The sequence below is a fragment of the Saccostrea cucullata genome, unplaced genomic scaffold (assembly GCF_032062105.1).
Source record: "Saccostrea cucullata isolate Sc308-1 unplaced genomic scaffold, CSIRO_AGI_Scuc_v1 ctg6974, whole genome shotgun sequence".
Lineage (NCBI taxonomy): Eukaryota > Metazoa > Mollusca > Bivalvia > Ostreida > Ostreidae > Saccostrea > Saccostrea cuccullata.
In genome coordinates, this window is record NW_026928201.1 from 15780 (window position 1) to 22900 (window position 7121).

Genomic DNA, 7121 nt, shown 5'->3' on the forward strand with positions numbered 1-7121 from the left:
ATACGTTGGCATGAAAGGAAAACCAACGGTGTTGGACATGTGATATTGGCCCAACGTTGGTCCAACGTTCATTTACGTTGGCATGAAAGCTAAACCAACGGTGTTGGGCATGTGATATTGGCCCAACGTTGGTCTAACGTTCATCTACGTTGGCATGAAAGCTAAACCAACGGTGTTGGGCATGTGATGTTGGCCCAATATTGCCCCATTGTAGTTACATGTTGATAAGAAACATAGCTATTTGGTGTTGGACATTAAGATGTTGGCCCAACATAGGTCCAACCGAGTAAATGTTGAGTACACGTTAGTGGCAAAACATTGCCACTTATTGTTGGTTATTCAATGTTGGCCCAACGTTGGCCCAGCTTTATAAATGTTGACAATATAATGATGCATTGCTCTGTGTTGGGCGTGCTTGACTGAACTGGAGTTGGTCCAATAGTAGGAATACTGGGATTACTAGTACATGTACAGGTAGCCTGTAATGTTTGAGATGAAATGCTGGTCCAACGTTGGCCCAATGTTGCGAAAAGTATTCATCAATTTAGATTTATCTATTGTAAATCGATGGTAATGTAATAAGCAACTCATTATAAACATGTGATCTATATCATATATTGAATGGAAATTATGAGACAATCCTTATAAGTCTGTGAAATACATATAGTAATTATATCTTGGTAGATTCTATATTTAGCATCATTGAATCAAATTTAAAGTGCTGTGTTTTGCAAGTTTTGGGCTCCAAAATAAATAGGTCACTGGTGAAATTCACTTGCTCGGCAGGTGACTCATAGGTCTCCAAGGAAACCGTCATCTTTAACCGCGCACTTTAACAATTCAAAGCGTATGTGTCTGTTTAAGTGAAAGCAAGAATTTTAATCCTTTCAATGTAAGTATAGCTTTTGTTTTTGTTATTGAAATAATTATTAATGTGAAATACACAACATTGTAATGGCCTGCATGTAGGCTTTCAAATTATTGGTACCAGGTAGCTGATTAAACAATTGTAATTGATGACGACCTTAACTTTTATAGGAATTGGCGGGCTTGAACAGAGCAGATATGTCCGGATCTGTAAATGAACGCAAGAATGTTAACCAGTGAAATGTAAGTAACTATTTTGTATTTGTTATTAATAATTACTAATGTTTAATTCAATTTTAAGGATTGCTTTAAAAATATGTGTGATGCTGATGAACATTTGAAAATACTATTTTAATTGATGACAATCTTAACGTTTGCAGGAATTGCCGGGATGGAAAAACTATGGCACGCCGATTGGTTCAAAATTATTTTCTGCACAACGATCAAGATTTTTTACACGAGCTAGATGCAAAATATACACGAGTAAAATAAAAATGCACGTATAGGTAAAAATTGCACATAGTTTGAAAGATTTTAACACAAACATAACGAAAAATACACGATTCCGAAATTTTTTGCACGATTTAGGGGTATAATATGCACAAACAAAAAATCAAAAATTGCACGAGCAGAGGAAACTAAAAATTACACAAACAATTTTACTGCGCATACAGCTGCGCATATCATTATTATGCACATAGATTATTCATCGTGTTCTTGGTTTTCTGTACTCTTTATCTACTTAACTGGATGTAATCAAGAATGGAAATTAAATGGCGTTGACGATGGCATGTGCTTTACTTTGCTTTTTTATTTCTTTGCTAAACCCCGATCCGATTTCTAGCTAATGCCAATCGAACAAATGAAGTGTTTCCATGTGATCTGTATGTGAGAATACTTCAAAGTTTTTCAAAATATTATGTTTTTCTTGTATTGACCGAGATCGTAACTAATATATGGAGGTAATATTTGATGACAAAAATTGTGACAAGAAGGAATTGTATAATGCGAGGTAAAAAAAAAAAACACCATTGCATATGATGCTCTCGACTCCGAACTAAAAGTACTGAACGACAGTGCGGCTGACTAGGATCTTGATTTTCTTAAAAAATTGTTAGAATTATTTATTTTTTTTAAATTTAAATAAACTCTCAATAGCTTTTGAAAATTTCTAATCTATAGATACAACTTTAACGGATATTACTTGTATAAATATAAAATTAACACTTGCATAATCAAACGATTAATAAAGTTGATTATTAATTAAAATTGGCAGAATAATTGCTGATTATAATCATTAAGCTGTAGAATTAATTTGGTACTCTTCATTTGTACCTATTTTATTTTCTTTACCACGCGGAATAGGAAATTATATATACCTGTATTCATTTTATTGGATATATATTTTTTTAACTTAAAAAACTTTGTATTACCTTAGATGTACACAGCATGTATTTTGATCTAACGTCAAACATAAAAAATATTTTATTCTAATATCACATGCATTCATACTTATAAAATATCAGGATATCAGTTTTGGTTTGAGATCTTAAGCATTTGTTATGAATTCCTTCCATGAAATCTCATATTTTCAGTTATAACCTACTCAATAAAAACAAGACATTTTTTGTAAGCGTTACCCTCATTCGTAGTGGCGATTGCATGATAAATGTCTTCATTTTAATAAAAAGGACCAGATAAAAGGAGAATATATTTACTCTATGTGTTTTATTTACATGCGCTTTTGTGTTTTGTTACTTTTAAAACATTGTGATTTACTAAGTACATCTATGCGTACAATGTTACAAATAGGAAGCAATAAAAAAAATTAGAATGGATACAGCAGTGTTAAAGAACGTATTTTATCACTCTAAAAATGCAAATAATTTATGTTCTTTATGGAGCTCGGTGTGTGGCAACTATTTTCCAAGACAACAAATTCTGCTTACATTTCAAATTCGACTTCATGATTTTTGAAATTATTTTCCAACCACTAAGTTTCTTGTAATATTACTTTTTTTTTACCCAAATACAATAACGTCATGTAAATGGCCATTATGAAAAAAAGAACATATAATTATGCTTGTATTATTATGAAACGAAATTAATCGTCAATCAGGCCTATAGACCCCCCATCCCCCTCATTTTTGAGTATAGATTTTGCTATAGTAAATTTTCCTTTACATGCTGGTTGACCCCAACCTAACCCCCAACTTTTTAAATGTTGTAATGTCGAGCGCAGGGAAATCCCAGGATATCGTACCCTTAAATTCTTAAAAATATATTTCAGAAGGGACCTGCATCCCCCCCCCCTCGTTTTTTTTTCTTGCAAACAGAACCTACTTCCATTGTAAAATTTCAACTAAAAAGCCCCCTTTTTGTTACTGGATTGGAATTGAAGGTGCCTCGATCACTACCTCAACGAAATAGGATTTTCGAAAATGGACGCTTTACCTTTTTTCTGCTTGTTAATTAGAATGTTTAGGTATAATTTGCCCCCCCCCCCTCCTCACTTTAAAAAGCGATACTAAATGTGTATCAGCATCAGCATAATATAATTTTAAATTGTTTAACTCCTTTACATTCATTTTACCTATTCAAAATAATCTACACTAGAAAAACAGAAATTCACATAAGTAAAACACTGTATAATTTTACTACGAGTTATTTAAAAAAAATGATGGATTCTTTTAATACATGTATTAAAATTAAAGTTGCACAATTATTTATTGTTTTTTTTTTTTACTGTTTACTTCTAAAAATATATCGGGCAAATTCCACAACCCAGATGGCAGCAACATTGCTTCAAAATCTCTGAATGAATTGCTAGTAACCTGCAATCAAAAGATATTATTGATGCGTCAAACAACTATAAATCGATTATCGTACAGGTGTCTTTCATTCCAGCACCAGCAGGGAGCCAGGAATCTCTCGATATGAAAAGGTCACACATCCACAACCTTAATTATTACCATAGTACACACAGTGGGTGATCGAGGAGAAGAGTTTCATTTGTTGTTAACTCTCCTGTATTACCTCAGGGACGTAGCATCCGGGGGGGCCCGGGGGGCCTGGCCCCCCACTTTTTTCCCCAACATAACCTTTACTATAGTAAATGTTCATTGATGGGATGGTTGCCCCCCCCCCCCCCACTTTATAACCATAGTATAGTGATAGCAAGGATTGTAAGGAAAAAAATTGAAATGAAAGTAAGTTGGCTTGAAAAAGTTGGCCACTACTCCCCCCCCCCCCCCACTCATTGATGGGATGGTTGCCCCCCCCCCCCCCCCACTTTATAACCATAGTATAGTGATAGCAAGGATTGTAAGGAAAAAAATTGAAGTGAAAGTAAGTTGGCTTGAAAAAGTTGGCCACTACTCCCCCCCCCCCCCCCCCACGAAATAGGATTTTCGAGTTTGGGCAACTTTTAATTTTCTTTTTTTTCTTTTTTTTTTTGCTTGTCAACTTTTTCAGGTAAGTAAAAAAAAATTTTCTCAGGTTGGCCCCCCACTTTCAAAAACGATGCTACGTGCCTGAACCTCACGCTGTTTTTATTTACTTACCTACCTTTACTATGATATTATCATTGTTTTGAACTTTCAAAAGATATAGCTATATAGAGGAATGACATTAAAAAATCTAACAATTAAAAACGCAACTGATATCCACACACCCCTTTTTACATTTAATATACATGTAGAATGTATTTTTAATAGAGGAGTGTTAATTTATATACATATTGAGTACCTGTCAATTTTTAAATGTATAAAACACAATGTGCATATTCTTGAGAGTCTAGCGTAATTCTGAAAGACTGAATCTTTTTTAAAAGATTGAATAAATATTGTTAACACATTACTCATCCTCTTGTTTTATAACGTTTCAAGCATCCAAGCCACACTGAGCTGTTCTCTAATGAATATTAATGAAATGTGCGCAATGAGGATGCGCCGTATATAATGTCGATGTTGTATTCTCACTTGTGCAGTTTTCGTTTTTACGTTTGTGTAATTTTCTCATTATATCGTGTAAATATTTTCTTGATTGTGTAGTTTTTGTATAGTTTGTATAAATTTCAATAACTTTATGTGTATTTTCCGCACTTTGTGCAAGTTTTGACTTGCTCGTGTAATTTTTGTTTAAGTTCGTGCAGAAAATATTTTTGAACCAATCGGCGTGCCATAAAAAACCCTCTTCACTCTGCGAGTATTGATGTGGCATTTCTGTATATGGAAGGGACTGATTTATATGTGTGGGAAACATGGATTCTAAGAACAGATAAACAACAGAAAAAGTGATAAGTGATGCAAATATGACCTTTCAAAACTCTACAGTTAGAACTTGAAGACTCTTATATCAAAGTGATATTTAGTAGTGGACATAGTGATGTGGAGTGTACTTGAGAAATATTGAACTTTCGACCTCTTCCTTCTTTTAGTTACATTCCATGGAATACTTTTAATTAATGAAAGTGAAAGTGGCAAAGAATATATTGTGATACATTTTAGGAGGAAAAAAGTATTTGACCATACATGGTGAAATTAATTGTGTCGTATAATCTGGGAAATAAAAATTACAGAATTTAATTAATTTTGTAAGACATTTGTATTGAGGAACAATTGTGTCATTGATATTTCAAGAAACAGCTTTGTATCAACGTTGAACCAACGTAATAACTATATTTTGAACTGAGGTCCAATGTAGGGCCAACGTTACAAAATATTTGGTTAGCATCGGTACGTTGGAATAGCGTTGTACCAACGTTGGCATTTCAACAAAAGCGTTGTACCAACGTTGGACCAACGTCGGACCAACGTCATGATTATATTTTGAACTGAGGTCCAACGTTGGGCCAACGTTAAAAAAATATTGCGTTGGCGTTGGTATGTTGGAATAACGTTGTACCAACGTTGACAAATGAACAAACAGTATTGTACCAACATTGGCCCAACATGTTGGGCCAACGGCGCGCCAATGAGCAGTAAGACATTGGGCCAACGTAAAACTGCCAACATTGGCCCAACATAACCGACATTGTTGGGCCAACGTTGGGCCAATGTCCTCATGCTATCTGAGTGATACCATGCTTGTATATATTTGTATATTCTTGCCTGTCGACAAAAACAAACACAGGTTAAACCACAGGTAATACCCGACGACTTCCTGTGTATACTATTTGTGTATAGTGCCAAGCGCTCTGCAGAACTTGCACGGCCAACATCGCCTCGGGGTAACAGGTAACTAATATTTAACTCCTCCCCTTACCTGAGAAAACCGTACGGTTAAAAATCTCGGCCTTTAAATAGTTGATTTTTTTTTATTTCTTCAGGTTATTGTTTATTTCTTCCTCAAATGAACTTAACTTCTCCCATAGCTTTATTCATTACATCTGATGCATAAACAACCCTTTTCTGATGAATGATGCTTAGACTGCAAGAGCTCTATAACAGAGAACTAAACAATGTCGCTGGCAATATGCAATAGCTACCAAGAAAATCGAGAAAACTCGTTGCCATCCTGTCGCTTCGCTCGCGAAGCTCACTGGTAGGATTTATGCCTGTTTACCATTTATTTTCTATTTATTGATAAAATTGCCGACTCCTGTGGTTTAAAACCTGGGGGAGGAAAATAATTTACAGACAGATACTTTTGAAACGAATACATAATTATCTCATCAGCATGTCATTGTGCAACAAAGTCGTCAGCATTTTATTTGTCCTTTGACGGGTGAAACGTTTTGAATGGCACTCGTATCGATGAATTTTACACTAAACCAATCTAGCTTTATTTACCCGCCGTTTCATCTTAAAACCGGAAATGCGAGTTCGCAAATTTAAATCTCGATCCCGACTCAAATTTGACATCGGAAAGAAAAACAAGAGGCCCATGGGCCACATCGCTCACCTGAGAAGCTTTGACCATTCTGTTCTTTACCAGATTTCATCCTTGTTATACATAATGCATCCCCACCCTACCCCACTGACTATAATTTAGACATTTTGAAATCTACACTACCCCATGATCCTTCCATGGGCACATATGTTTCAGCTTTTTTGGCCCAGTGGTTCCTGAGAAGAAGATTTTCAAAGATTTTTCCTATATATTTCTATGTAAAACTTTGATTCCCTATAATGGCCCCGCCCTTCCCCCGGAGGTCATGATTCCTACAATTTAGAATTTACACTACCCCAGAATGCTTCCACATAAGCTTCACTTTTTCTGGCCCAGTGGTTCTTGAGAAGAAGATTTTCAAA

General features: G+C 35.1%; 1 long non-coding RNA gene across 1 annotated transcript; it reads left to right on the forward strand.

Annotated features, from left to right (window-relative positions):
- Positions 1-326: 326 nt before the first annotated feature.
- LOC134276761 (uncharacterized) lies at positions 327-1267 on the forward strand. The gene is made up of 3 exons (XR_009994113.1): positions 327-892; positions 1039-1110; positions 1248-1267. It is a non-coding gene; the product is annotated as an uncharacterized LOC134276761 (long non-coding RNA).
- Positions 1268-7121: the final 5854 nt, after the last annotated feature.